Source organism: Dipodomys spectabilis, unplaced genomic scaffold (assembly GCF_019054845.1).
Source record: "Dipodomys spectabilis isolate Male_0828 unplaced genomic scaffold, ASM1905484v1 ptg000611l, whole genome shotgun sequence".
NCBI classification, from domain to species: domain Eukaryota; kingdom Metazoa; phylum Chordata; class Mammalia; order Rodentia; family Heteromyidae; genus Dipodomys; species Dipodomys spectabilis.
Window position 1 is genome coordinate 1,335,641 of NW_024871288.1, and position 14,038 is coordinate 1,349,678.

General features: G+C 45.7%; 1 protein-coding gene across 1 annotated transcript in view; it reads left to right on the plus strand.

The window, feature by feature from the left end:
* The window catches only part of Trpc7 (transient receptor potential cation channel subfamily C member 7), a 150,569-nt gene that overhangs the window by 87,487 nt on the left and 49,044 nt on the right, over positions 1–14,038 (plus strand). The window lies entirely within an intron of this gene.

The following is a 14,038-nucleotide window of genomic DNA, read 5'->3' on the forward strand; positions in this document are numbered from 1 at the left end:
GAGTCAAGGGAGGAGAGTGGGAGGCAGACCCTGGCCCCCAGAGTTGTCTGAAGGAAGACGCAGAAAAAATTCATGGGTCAGATGACCAGAAGGAGATTAACAAGATATATCCGTTTCAACCAAGTTCAGGAACTGGATTTCAGAAGATTGGGAGGCTGTAGGGAAGATCAAGAATACAGCTGACAGTATCCATGATTAGGAGGGATGTTTCTTCCTAAGAAAAAGTAGAGGTCGCAGGATGTACATGAAGGAGAAAGCGAGGATGTGAAGACCAGGGAAGGAACTCTTGTCCAAGACCCCAAGAAGGCGGCGATGAGATGGAGTGCTGAGATAAGATACTGAAGTATTCAAGCTATTGGACGGGTATGAAAAACTTATTGGCTTAGAACAATTAATCACTGTATTTGCTCACAAGTTTGTAGGCCAGGAAGTTGGGTTAAGCTCAATTAAGAAGTTCTTAGGCAAGAAATATCTGGTGGCCAGATGGGGACAGAAGGTGCCAGGAAGCTGCTATACCTCATAGCTGGCTCTTAGGTGTTCCTCCTCTCAGCCATGCTCCCCACAGCAGGGTGGGCCCCAGGAGTTGGATTGGCCGCGGCCTTCCCCAAGAGTGAAAGCAGACGCTGAAGATCTCTGGTGGCCAGTTAAAAGACCATCACTTTTGCCAAAACAGGCCACTGAGAGACAGCCCAGCTTCCACAGTAGGGAAACAGACCCCCTTGTTGTGGCTCACACTGCAGAGCACCTGGGATGGACAATACTTTTCTCCTATCCTTAGAAATGCTGCCCACTCAGGGGAAGAGACAAACATTCCTACTTGCGGGAGTACTCTGGGATCAAGGATTCATTCATGAAGTTATTCATTTACCACATATCTCTTGAGATGCTACTATGTACTGGACGCTTCTAGGTCTACAGATTTTTTTATGGGCTTCTTATGGAGCTTACATTTTATTATGGCAATAGGAAATGAATTAAATGGATAGCCAACGGTAGTGATTGCTAAGTGATGAAAGATGAGTAGAGTAGAGCAGGAAGACAAGGAGAAACTTCCATTTAAGACATGCCATCAAGAGGACTTGGGGCAGTCAGGAATTGTGCGGAAGCCAGTGGGACTGGATCGCAGTGTGTAACAGGGAGAGTGGCAGCATACAAAACTAGGCAGGAATCAGATTCTCAAAATCCTTAAGAGATGTGGGAATAAATAGGGTTATTTTCTTAGCCATTCTTCAGACCTTCTGCCCAGGAGAATGAGGCTTACTTCTTAAGAGAAACGCCTTTCTAGCCAATGATACCCCTTCTGTCCCCTTGCAGGGGGCAGGAAGAGGAAAGGTGACCAAAAAAAGCTTTGTATCTACTCATCGTTAGGCCACAGCCTTTCCCTTGTGGACCTCAGAGCCAGTGTCTTGGCTACCGGCTATAGTGAGACGGGGATTATAATGACTCAGAGCCAACCGAGTTTTGTCTGAAAAAAAAAAAAGGGTAAAAACAATTCTGCATAGCTCCAGATGGCTTTGTAAATGAAATTAAACCCACAACTGGCCCAGGAACTTTCTCCAGCATAATTATATTATCGATCATTAACATTTAAGGAGACTACAAACAGAATACTGGACATTGTAATAAATGACCAGTGCCCAGTGGGTAAGTTCTAAGAACCAAGGCGACTTCTGAGACTGTCTGGTGCTATCACCTAGCCAGCAGATGCTGTTCTGTTCTTTAGTAGGTGGGGGTAGATCGGGGGAAGGAGTGAGGGCAAGTTCATCTGCACAAAAACCTGCATTTTGGTTTTCTGATCCATATATCGAAAAATAAGTTTAATGTGACTTCTCTGCCTTCCCAGGCATGAGTCATGGCTCTCTCTGAGGAGGACACCCAGTCCCTTTAGGGCCTTCCATCCTGAACAACCTGTACCTTTCTTGACATGCCAGGCTCTGACGCTTCAGGAACAACCACCTCAGTGATTAAGTGCTTAATCTATACCCTTTGCTATGCCAAGTGCTTTGAAAATATTCATTAAAGGGACTATGGACACCATCATCGAGGAAGCTTATTGATGACAAAACTTACTCGATATCCCATATCCAGGCATATGCCAAGACAAGATTTAGACCAACATGTGTCTGACACTACAGCCCAAATGCTTCTCTGCTCCAGCTCTGTAGCTTGCCTTTCCCGATTTTCTTGGGGGCTTGGGCTCATAGTTGTCTTTCCATGCTCCAGATTGAGTGTCTCTTCTGTGCAATTTATGACTGACCTAAACCACCTTCCAGATTGAGCTAGGTGCTTGCTCTGTGAAATTCTGAGACTCAGCTAAACTGAAGGTACTTGTTTAACTGTCTCTCTGACTAGCCTTACAGCGTCATGAGATCCAGCACACTATCTTTGACCTTTATGTCCCCAGGGTCTGGCCCAGTAGATGCTTGTTGAATGAATAAATGCATACATAGGCTAAATAAAGTTGAGTGTAGGTAGATGTGGTTTTCAACATTTTGTTGAATATGAAAAATATTCAATTTTCCTGTGAAAAATATGAATATACTTTGAAAGGGAGAGTATAAGAGATACAGAGAGAGATCAGATTTTATTTGCCACAGCTTGGTATTAAAAAAATACAGTATCCAAAGTATGAACAAAATTGATACAACCCATCAAGAAATAGTCTACACTAGGTATCATGGCATGATGCTGGACATACACAGTAAATAGCAAACCCAAAAGCTCAGGAAACCTTTGCTTTGGATGCTGAATATTCATGTCCTCATTTATTATCTAGAAGCTAGATGCCACTTGTATGACCATCACATGCCTCCAACGGAAATAATGTTTTCCAGTGTTTGGGCTGTGATGGATTTCCACATTTCTCAGAGAGGTTAAAAGCTGTCCAAACCAGAAGCATCAAGTAGCATAACCACCATGAGAAAACAAATAGACATTTATTATGTGTCACATGTATACATGTGCCAGGTTATCTAAGTAATGATGTCTTTTAACGCATCATTGAGTGAAATGGGCAGTGTGACATGGAGTCTGGAGACACCGCTTAGAAATGCTCTGTAAGTTTATGGTGATGGCTGAAAGAAAGGGGATGCTGACAGACCTGCCCTATCGTGTGTATAGGAACCAGAACCTCCTGAAAAAGGAACTTGAGTCTGTGTATACTCGACCTGACTTTTATGGTCAGGCTGGTGCTGGGAGGTAGAAGAGTGGCAAGTAAGGTTAGCTTTTAAGGAAAATTAAGAGGAGAACTAACAGGATACGAAATCTGGCCAAGACCTAAGTAGGGATTGTAAACAGCAATTCTGAGCTCAGAGCCTTTGCCCTCTCTCCCTGCTTCTGATGAGCTATGTGCACAGAGTGAAGAGTAGTGATTGGGGCTTTCCCACCTCTCTCCATCCAGCCTTAGTGCAGCTAACTCACATAATCAGGTGGCAGATGAAATGAAACAAGACAAACCATCTGCCGCTTCCAATCATCAGAAGCAGAATCTTGCAGGGGAAGTCAACACCAAAGTCATCCCCAAGGTCAGAGCAGAGGGCTGGACATACCTGGTTTCAGCAACAACCAGCACAAGAGCATCAATGTAAGCACACGAGCAGATCAGAGATCTGATGAGGAGGCAGTTAAAGCAGAGCTACGAGGATGCAGTGGCAGCTGTGCCTGGCTGCTGGACTGGTCAACCCAGGCTCTTTCAGAATGAGGAAGCACTAATGTCCTGCATTTAGGGAACAGCCCAGTAACTTGAGTTAGGTAATCAAATAAGACTTGCCTCGCATGCACAAGATCCTGGGTTTGAGCTGCAGCAGCATAAGAAATAAAATGAGAATACACAGAAGTCTATATAATATATAACGATAGGTCAAATATATAGTACATATATGTAGGTTATAATGATATATACATATCCCTGCCATCAAGTCTGAAAAGACTCAATAGAACCAAATTTGGAGAACTATCAAGAATCTCAAGGGCAGGGCCATTGTCAGTCTGTTCACCATGTCTCCAGGTAAGCGGTCCTTATATCTAGTGGATAGATAGATGACTGCCTACAAAAGGAACTAGGTGTATACCAGCTGTAAAGACCTAAGACACTTTTTTTTTCTAATTCTTGAACCTCTGCCATTAGAGCACTTTCCTCCCATAACATCAATATATTGGTAATAATAACATTAAGTTTGAGAAGTCAAGAACTAAAATCAGGTGCTGGGAATGTAGCTCAGTGGTAGAGTACTCACCTAGCATGCACAAAGCTCCAGGTTCGATTCCTCAGTACCACATACACAGAAAAAGACAGAAGTAGTGCTGTGGCTCAAGTGGTAGAGTGCTCTCAGTCCTGAGTTCAAGCCTCAGGATGGTAAAAAAAAAAAAAACAAAAAACAAAAAAACTAAAATCAGTGACAGTAAATCTTGAGTACCTTTCAAATATAAAAAATATACAAGCAAAAGCATCAACTAAAAATAAAACATTACACACATCAGCATTAAAATTTCAAGCTATAGGAAGTGATTTTAAGGTGTTTTGAAGAGGAAAGTTTTCGGACTGGGGACATGTCTCAAGCAAAGCACTTGCAAACCTGAGACCTCAAGTTCCATCTCCTGAAATGAAAAGTAAGAAGAAAAGAAAAAGAAGACAAAAATGCATCCAATACATCTTTCCTGAGTTACATGCACATACTTTTGCAAGATAAACTGGGAAAACTTGGGAGATAAGTTCTAAACGTTTCCCTCTCTTCCTTCTGGTTGCAGCTGGTGTTACTTTATTTGGTAGTACTAGAAAGTCTTCTTCAAAACTCTCTGGCCTTCCCACTCTAATATACTTCCATCAGCCTAGGTGTGTACTTTTTGTAGTGCTGGGAGTTAATGGTCTGTGTCTGAAGAAAGCAGGTCTCCTTTCACTGAATTACAGATATAAATTCCCCACAGATTTCCTATACCAATATCAACTTTGGGTCTGGTTCCTCCTTATTAATAAAGTATTTTACAAGAATAAGAATTCTTACAAGAAAGCTTTGCTTTCTTGATGTGACAATCATTTACTTAAGAAATACAAAAGCCAGGCACCGGTGGCTCACGCTTGTCATTCTAGCTACTCAGGAGGCTGAGATCTGAGGGTCACAGTTCATAGCCAGCCCAGGCAGAGAAGTCCATGAGACTCTTATCTCCAATAAACCACCAGAAAACCAGAAGTGGTGCTGTGGCTCAAGCAGTAGAGCGCTTGCCTTGAGCTGAAGAGCTCAGGGACAGCGCCCAAGTCCAGAATTCAAGCCCCATGACCAATCGAAAAAAAAAGAGAAAAAAGAAAAAAAGACAAATTATAAGTGAGTACATACTTAACTGATTAAAATTGTAATGCATAAGTGGTTTATGGCTTTTATTTCATAAATAAAACATCATAGTAACAAAAAAAGTATGCTAAGCAAAGTACTATAAACCACAAACTGGATCTAAGCCCTTGGAGTACCCATGAAAGGGTCATGATTATGGCCATTTTATAGGCTGAGAAGCTGAGAAGTTACTCCAGATCAGTGGTAGGGCACTGGGGTAAACTAGTTCCAGAGCCCATGAATGTCCCCACCTCTGGGAATCTTTGCACCCAAGGGACCACTCAGCCACCAGGAAGGTCTGCAAATTATGCATCCAACTTGGGCAATTAGCCAGCCAAAACTCAGGCTGTGGTAACTGTCTGGAACTGCAGTTCTTCCTAGTAAGATGTCTGTCTGTTGGGTAAGATTTGGCCAGGGGCCTGAGATTCTGATTAGATCCCCTTACAAAGCAGTTTTTTATTGGAAGCCTGCAAATCCAGGCTGAGGTGACTTCCACATTTGTCTGGCTCCTGGCAAACTGATGATGGGCGATTGAGCCATCATGGAATCAGTTCCTGCTACTCAAGTGTATATGTGGAAGAAAGACCCAGGGTTTAATCTTTAGCATGATGACTCACTCCCTTTAACAGGATGGAGTTGTCAAGAAACTGGCTTTGAGCCCTTTCCCTTGAGTATTCCTGATCTCTATCTCCTCTGGGACTTGGCAGTCAACAAGCAGAAGTGCAGAGAAACATGGGCGATCTAACAGCATCTTGAATGGTAAGGCCCTGCCTTTGCAGGCTTGGAGAAATCCTGACCTCTTTTCCTTCGGCTTGTCTGCCTGGTTTTGAGTTTACCTTGCAGGAATATAAAGTAATAGTTCTACATATTATCTTAGAAGTCAAATCTGTCTGGATTTGGGTCCAGGCCCTGTATTGGCAGTGAATGCAATCATACATGCCTCAAAGAACTCATAGGAAGTTTTCCTGTGGTTTGTATACGTCTCTCCAGGGTGCATGGGTTGGAAGCTAGCAGGGCCTTTAGGAGAGGGGGCCTGGTGCAACTTAGATACAGAGGTGTCATGCTCAGAATGAATCAATGCTGGTCTCGTGGAGTGAACTAATTCTCCTGAGTGCTAGTTCTGCTTTATCGCGGTAATTTTTATTATATAAACATTTGAATTGCTATAGAAGTACTAAATCAATGCTCGTTTATGGGGGTGCGTAGCATACAGAGAAACCATCCTCATCCAATTCCAGAGCTAATCCTCACTCCCTATTTTAGTCTCACAGTTCAATATTCTCCTGCACAACAAGCCAAGAGCCTGGCTTAGCTGTCATCACTCCACCCTGTCCTCCTTTTAGTAAAGATGTAAAAAGAGTTAAGTGTTCATCAGACCCTGAGCAACGAGGGATTGTTATATTTAGAAATTATTCTAGGATGATGAGACACAGAGAAAATTATGCAGCAACTCTTAAGAGGATTTAGAAGAGTATTCAGACACTTACTGAGCACCTATTACATGCAAAACGTAAGGCTGTTTTCTCTTAGAGATACACATATAGTTGATTCCCTCAGGGAAATCAAAAAGAGCAGAAGATGCCATAGTATGCCTGTGCATAACCTATGTCAAACTGGAATTGTCAAGTGAGTGGGCCACAAAACAAAACCCAAACATGTCTAAGACGTCTGTGGTGGCTTAGGGACTTGATCAGACTTGAAGGTGGAGAGGAAGTTGGCTCCTGACGGCTGAATAGGAACTAAGGAGCAGAGGAGCAGGATTTTTGACAAGACAGGAGATGGCTACAGATGCCATGGTTGGAGGCCGCAGGTAGCAGAGCCTGGCTCCAGGGAAAGTCTTCTTTCATGTCAGGTGAGGGCACAGCGAGGTATAGTGCCTATGCCTACGAATAGAGTGGCCTCTTGTGACCAACAGGAGCCGAAACAGCCCTCTGCGCCTGCTGGAGCCCCGTGGGCACGGCGGCTTAGCCCAGCTCGTTACACCGTCAGTGACCCTGGGCTCCTTGCTATGGAAGGCACTGGGGAACACTGGCAATGAACAGCCTTCCATCTACCTCATGCAAGGACCGCCACAGCCACTGCCTTGGTACCTATGCTCAGGAAAAGGCTCTCCCACAGCCCTGGGGACCGCCTCTCCCCCCCCCCCCCCCCCCCCCCCGCCTCCCGCCAGGCCAAGGCAGAGGCTGGTTTCTGTGTGACCATCTTCATCTGAAAAAGCATTCTTTCTCTGGTAAGAGAAAGTGCTGAGTCACCAGCCTCAAATCAACCCACCAGACTGGAGGTTTGCCTTAGGGAGAGATGAGAGGAGGTTTCTGCTTCAAAATTGAGGGAGCACACCACGCCACTGAACAGTTCTATGAGTTATCTGTGAGCGCTGCAGATCTCTTGCTGCTGCTCATGAGCGGCTGCCTGGCAGGACCGTGGGCTCTGGATCTAACCACAAAGCATGCCGGGGTTGGGTGGGACTGGACGGGGGGGGGGGACACTGAAGAGACGCAGCCAGGAGGAACCGCCCAACGACGCAGGGGACGTCCGGTGGGTGTTCACACAGCCACAAGATGGAATCTTTCAAATTAATTTTTTAAAACACATTTTTGCCATTAAAAGAAAAAAAAGCAGGAATGGCACCCTCCACAGAGCACATGAAGTATTAAAACCCCAAATGGTGAGCAAAATTCCCCTTGAGATCCAACCCCTGTCTTGCCCTTTGGCTCCTTTTCCTTGGAGAAAGCCCTCCAGGTGATAAGAATTGTCTCCCCTGTGAGCTCCACTGCCTCTGGGAATTAAGGAAGCTGCTGTTGTTGGGATTCCAACCTGCCAGCACTTCTGCAGCAAAAATAAATTCAGTAGAGACCTCACTCCGATCATTTATCTCCTCATCATGTCTCCGGGGAAACACAGAGACCTTCAGGTTTACCTCTTCCCGATCAGGAAAGCGAGATTCTCACCTGAATCAACAGGGGTAGGCCTCTGTGGAAGACAAAATGGTTGAGCTGGACAAAATGTGGGTAAGCAGCACCAAGAGGGAGAGCGGTTCAGGCAGCCGAGATACCTTGAGAATGGGAAGGCTGGGGAGGCTCTGTGAATAGCTTTGCTGCAGTTTGAACAGAGATCAGCAATGAGAAGGAAAAGAGCCAGACTGGAGAAGCAACTAGTGGTCAGGTTTTTAACACTTACCTCCCACTCTCCCTTTTCCTCCCCTCCCCATCCTTAGATTCTCTTTCCATCCTTTCTTTTCTCCTCAGATAAAACCCCATCCTCTATGCCTCTACCTTTCCAGTCATAGCAAACAGTGCAAGTGAACAGAACTTGAGATTAGCACAGCTTCCTCCACTACCCTGTAGAAGAAAGAAACCAACTGCCCCCACCAAGATGGTGCAGTAGGTTCCATAGAGATAGGGGGTCCATCTGGAATGGCATTTAAGGGCACCCGCCGGTAATCAATGCTCCCACGGGAATTTTGGATTCATCTTTTGACCCACTATAGAAGGCCTGCTCAGGAACTGATAGGTGTCACTGCTACACCCCCTTCCATGCCTTGTGGACAGGGCTATGACTTCTCTCTGCACCTCCTGTGCTTAGTCCACTGCCTACAGGGAGACGTCCTTAAGGAAACAGTGAGCAACCCGATGAACACAGGAATAACCAACACGCTACACTTTAGTAAATGACTCACCTGTTTATTTCTCTCTGCTCCCAATTTCTGTGACTTCAATGCACTGCCAAAAATGCTCCCGGGGAAGGGAAGAACAGTATCATCCTGGGACCCAACCCTGTATATGCCTCCACACAGGAAAAGACACCAGGGAATTATTCACGTCCAGACAACCTGTCTACTGGAGGACACTTGATGACTTGGTGCAGTGGCTGCCTCCCGTTGTCTGTGTGGAATGTGGTTTCTATAAGGAAACGCTAGGGGTGAGAGAGGGGACATCCTGCCCAGTCACTCAGACATTAGCAGGGCCTTCGATGGTGGAAGTATAGGAAAGCTATCCCTCCACAGCACTGAACTCCATGACATTCTTCTCAAGCTAAATTATTCCTCAGCTTATCAAATCGTGCGTTGCCACATCTCATAAATGAGGCCTAGTATCAGAGAGAAAAATCCATCCGGGGATGTGGAAATCATACAGCCTCAAAGGCAGTCCTTTTCCCCTCTCCCAAAAAGAGCAACGTGCAAAACGCAACCACTCCTAAGGCAGGGGAAGGGAGGGAGAGCCCCTGCGGGAGGGAGAAGAGCCCGTACCCTGCACCAGTTCTCAGTTCTCACTGACCAAGGGGTCCCTAATCAGCGCAGGGCCAGAATCAGTGTGTTTGATGAGTGGCTCTGACATAGCCCTGACTGCCCCAGAAAAGAATAGCCTGGAGAAATTGGGCTTCGCCATCAGTGGAGGATGGAGAAATGGGGCAGAGAAGGAGTGGCCTCGCCTGCCTGGTGACATGGACTTGCGCAAAGGCACCAACATGTCAAGAGCTGCCTGCTGAAACATGGACGTCAGGATGAGGACAGATTTGGGGGTGGGGGGGGAGGGGCAAGGGAGCGGGGAGAAATGAGGGAGAAACAAGGGAGGGAGGGAGGAAGGAAAAAAATGGTCCATAAAGGATAGTCACCGACTTGTTTTACTTATCTAATATTAGTACAGTACTATTTGCCAGGTACTATTCTGAGCACTTTACAAACACTAGGTCATCCAATCCTCATTAGTAGCCTCACTTTGTAGAAGAGGAAAGCCAAGCATGGAAAGAGTGAGGACCCCCTGCCAGAATCCAGCCAGCAGAAGGTAGGGCCAGGATTTGAACCCAGGCCTGCCTTGTAGCCGTCCATGTACTTAAACACCCACCACCGGAAAGGTCTATATGCTGTTGAGATAACTGATCCATAAGCCAGCCCAATAGTTAGCAATTACATTTTTTTAAGCATCTGGTGTTTCCTTATGGGTGAATGTAAGGCAGAGAAAATAGTGAGGAAGGCTGGCCCATTGTAACAATGAGATATACAAGACACTATGTTGAAAACAGGGTAGGGGGGAGGGAGGAGCTGGGGAGGCGGGGAGGGAAGGGATGGTAGGGGAAAAACAAAGGAGGAGGTAACGATGCTCAATAGGAAATGGACTCATTACCTTGCTTGTGTGACTGTAGCCCCTCTGTATTTTTACAATATAAAACATATAGAAAAAAGAAAAGCGTGAGCAGCCCACGAGTCCCATGTAAAGCTGCATTCTAAGCATGCCACCGGTGCCTGGGAGCATAGTTTAAGTATGACATTAGCAGAAACTGGCTCTGCATACAAATGCTGCATTAACATCAAGACTGGTGTAAGTGGGCTACGAAGGTAAGCAGCCCGCAATGGGTTCAGGAAGCAGCATCTGCATGACTTCTGGCTCGCTTGACCTTTCAGGTGCTGGTTCCCAGGCTAGCTAATCCCCCAGTCTCCTTTCCATCACTCAGAATTTTGTCTCTGAGTGCTTCCCTCTCTCTCTCCCTGCAGCTGAACGTCATGCACTCAGTGAGCAGATCCCACTGCAGGATCTACTCCCTGAGGTGTCTTCTCTTTCAAGGCCACTTGGCCCCGTGTAACCCTACCTCACCAGTCTCACCCCAGCCCATCACAAACACTCTACTTTAAAGTGTGCGAATAATGTCACTGTGAAAACCAAAGCAGTCACATCAATTCTTCCCTGCAATAATCCTAAACATATGCCAAGGTCTAGGCATGGGACAGGAATAGCTTGGGCAAAGCTCCTCATATTCATCCACAGATGATTCCGTCCTTTGGTGAGTTACATACCAAAGACAAACTTCACCGTTCTATTCCAGCTGTGGGTTTTCTTCTGTGGGCTCCTCTCTGACCTTGCTTTGGAGAGGCCTCCTCTTGTCCTGAGCTCTTCCTGTCTTTGTTCCCTTGCTCCATGCCCTGTAGGTTAGGGTTTTCTCCTGTGTCCATGGGCATACTTCATTTGCTACTCTCATCTGCCTTGGATCAGGGATGGTATTTTTCTGTGCTTCAAAAATCACCTGGGCAGGGAAGGGGGGGTGGGAATGGGACTCCTTGATACTATACTCTACATCACAAAGATGTCTTCCACAAGCTACCACAAGTGCCCATCTAAAAGGCAAATATTAATTTGAGTGTTAACTATCAGTGGCTGGCAGCTTTCTGGTATAGCATAATATCAAAAGTTTACCTAGAAATAAACAGCATGTTTGAAGCTAGCTTGCTTTACTATGGGGGAGGGGGCACAGCTGTGAAAGATCTAATCAAGGGAAGGGAATCTCAGGAGACTTTTTCTCTTTAGTTGGGACCACTGTGTCTCTTTCAAGCAAGCAAAGGAAGGTTGGAATGGTCTCACTGTGTTCTCTCTCAGGGTCTCTGTCCCCCGCGCTCCCTGCTGGCCAATCTGCTGTGCGGACTTGCCTCTAAAGAGCCAGCAAGGCAAGCATGGGGCAACATGTGTGCCAGAAACAGACAATGAAAGTCCTAACGGCAACTCTGCCGAGAGCCTTCCAGCCAGCTCTGGGGCGCGGCAAGCTCACCTCCTAGTATTTCATGGGCATGTGCCCACCTTTTAATCAGCCGTGGGCCTCTGGGCAGAGCCATTTCAGCACATACAGAAATCTATACTGAGCTCTATGCTTACCCACCATTCCACTCGGGGTCTTGCTTATGAACAGACCTGGAGAGTCACTTGAAACATTCTCTTGCTTGCCTCTCTTTGTTTTGAGTCAGAAAGGGTCTAGAATATCATAAACCCTGCAGGCCTGGGGATTCCTCCCTCGTTGTTTCCTGCTTAATTCTTTTTTCTCTCTCACTCTCTTTTTTTCTTAATCAGTCATGGGGCTTGAACTCTGGCCTGGGCACTGTCCCTCAGCTCTTCAGCTCAAGGTGAGCGCTCTACCACTTGAGCCACAGCACCATTTCTGGTTTCCTGGTGTTTTATTGGAGATCAGAGTCCCACGGACTTTCCTGCCCGGGCTGGCTTTGAACCGTGATCCTACGATCTCAGCCTTCTAAGTAGCTAGGATTACAGGCATGAGCCACAGGCACCTCACTTCCTGCTTAATTCCTGAAAGACCCCAATGCTACAGGAAAGCCTCATTTGCATTTAATATTGGTTTCACAGTATCATCGGAGACTTTAGGGCCAAATAAACCTTTGCTAGTGTCTTTGCAGCTCATTTGCTGTTACTCTGAGTTCCAAGAAACTGGAAGCAAGAACATGCACTGAGAATTTTAAGATAGTTCTATTTATATTGTTCTTATTATGAAAGAGGAATGCTTCATATTTCCCAGCAATCAATGTATATGATCCCTTAAGACCCAATGAGGCAAATGAGATGAAAATGGGTACATGATGTTTCAGAGTTATCGGTGGGAAAGCCAGGCCCCTTGAAGCATGCTTGGTCATCTTCTCTTAGTCTACAGGTGCCAGCCATGGTCATGACCTTGTGCTCCTGGGTATCCTGATTAAGGGCCAAGGACAGGCCTGCCGAAGGCAAATGATGCCTTCTTGTTGTCACCGGAGAAACAATAAGCTAATGTGTATCATTTTCTGCAATATAAACTTTAAATAATGGCTATTACCAGTCTCCACCATTTAGGATGCAGGCACAATGAAATAAACAGCCAAATGGGTCTACAAAACAACCATTTGCAGAAAGGAATGTCTTTCGTTTTAAGCAGCTCAAACCAATGGTGCTAATCCAGCAGAAAAAGGAAGAGTTTGTCTATGATGGGATGTCTCATGGACTCACTGAGCAGAGTGGAGCTGGGCCCCAGAGAAGGCCAAACCCCAGCTCAGCCTCTTTCTGCACATCTCCATTCCCCTTTGTGTCTCGCAACCTGGCTCGTTTTGCTAAGTAGACAAGAGATGCTCAAATCTCATAGTAACTGCCTACCAAGTAGACTAATTCTCTCATCATAGTCCTAAGTACCCAGAAGACAAAATATGATGACTAGCTGGGCACTGGCTCACACCTGTAATCCTACCTACTCAGGAGGCTGAGATCTGAGGATTGCAATTCAAAGCCAGACTGGGCAGGAAAGTTTGCGAGACTCCGAGCTCCAATTAACTACTGGAAAACCAGAAGTGGTATTGTGTTTCAAAATGGTAGAGTGCTAGCCTTGAACAAAAAAGCTCAGGGACCACAACCAAGCCCTGAGTTCAAGTCCTACAAGTGACAAAATAAAAACATGATGACCTAGTTTAGATCATTCAATAAACTATATCCAGAGGTGAGGCTACATACCATAAAATGGTAACAAGAACTCCAACATCTAACTCAAACACAAGGGCAGTGCAGTTCCAAGAGAGAGGCGGTGGTGAGAAGTGCACATGATATCCCAGAAGGAGAGACTGCAAAGGGATTCAGTGTGTCAGCACTCCAACGTGTCACCAAAACCTCACGGTGCCAAGCAAAGCACCGGAGATTCAGTGAGAAAATAGTGAACAACAGCTTTAACGAGTTCTCCAGAGATGCCAGGCAAATGGAGGGGAACCTTTCTAGAATAGCTCATTTGATCCTCCAAGACAATGTGATAAACTCGGTTTTGTAGATGGGAATGTTGAGCTCAGAGAGGTTACAATAGTTGGCCTAGCCAATAAACGGTAGAGTCAAATTCTGACTCCAAAAACCTGATTAATAGCTCATTCATTCCTCCATATTGCTTCCCAAATGAATTCTGCCAGAGATGATCAGATGACTAGTAAATGCTTA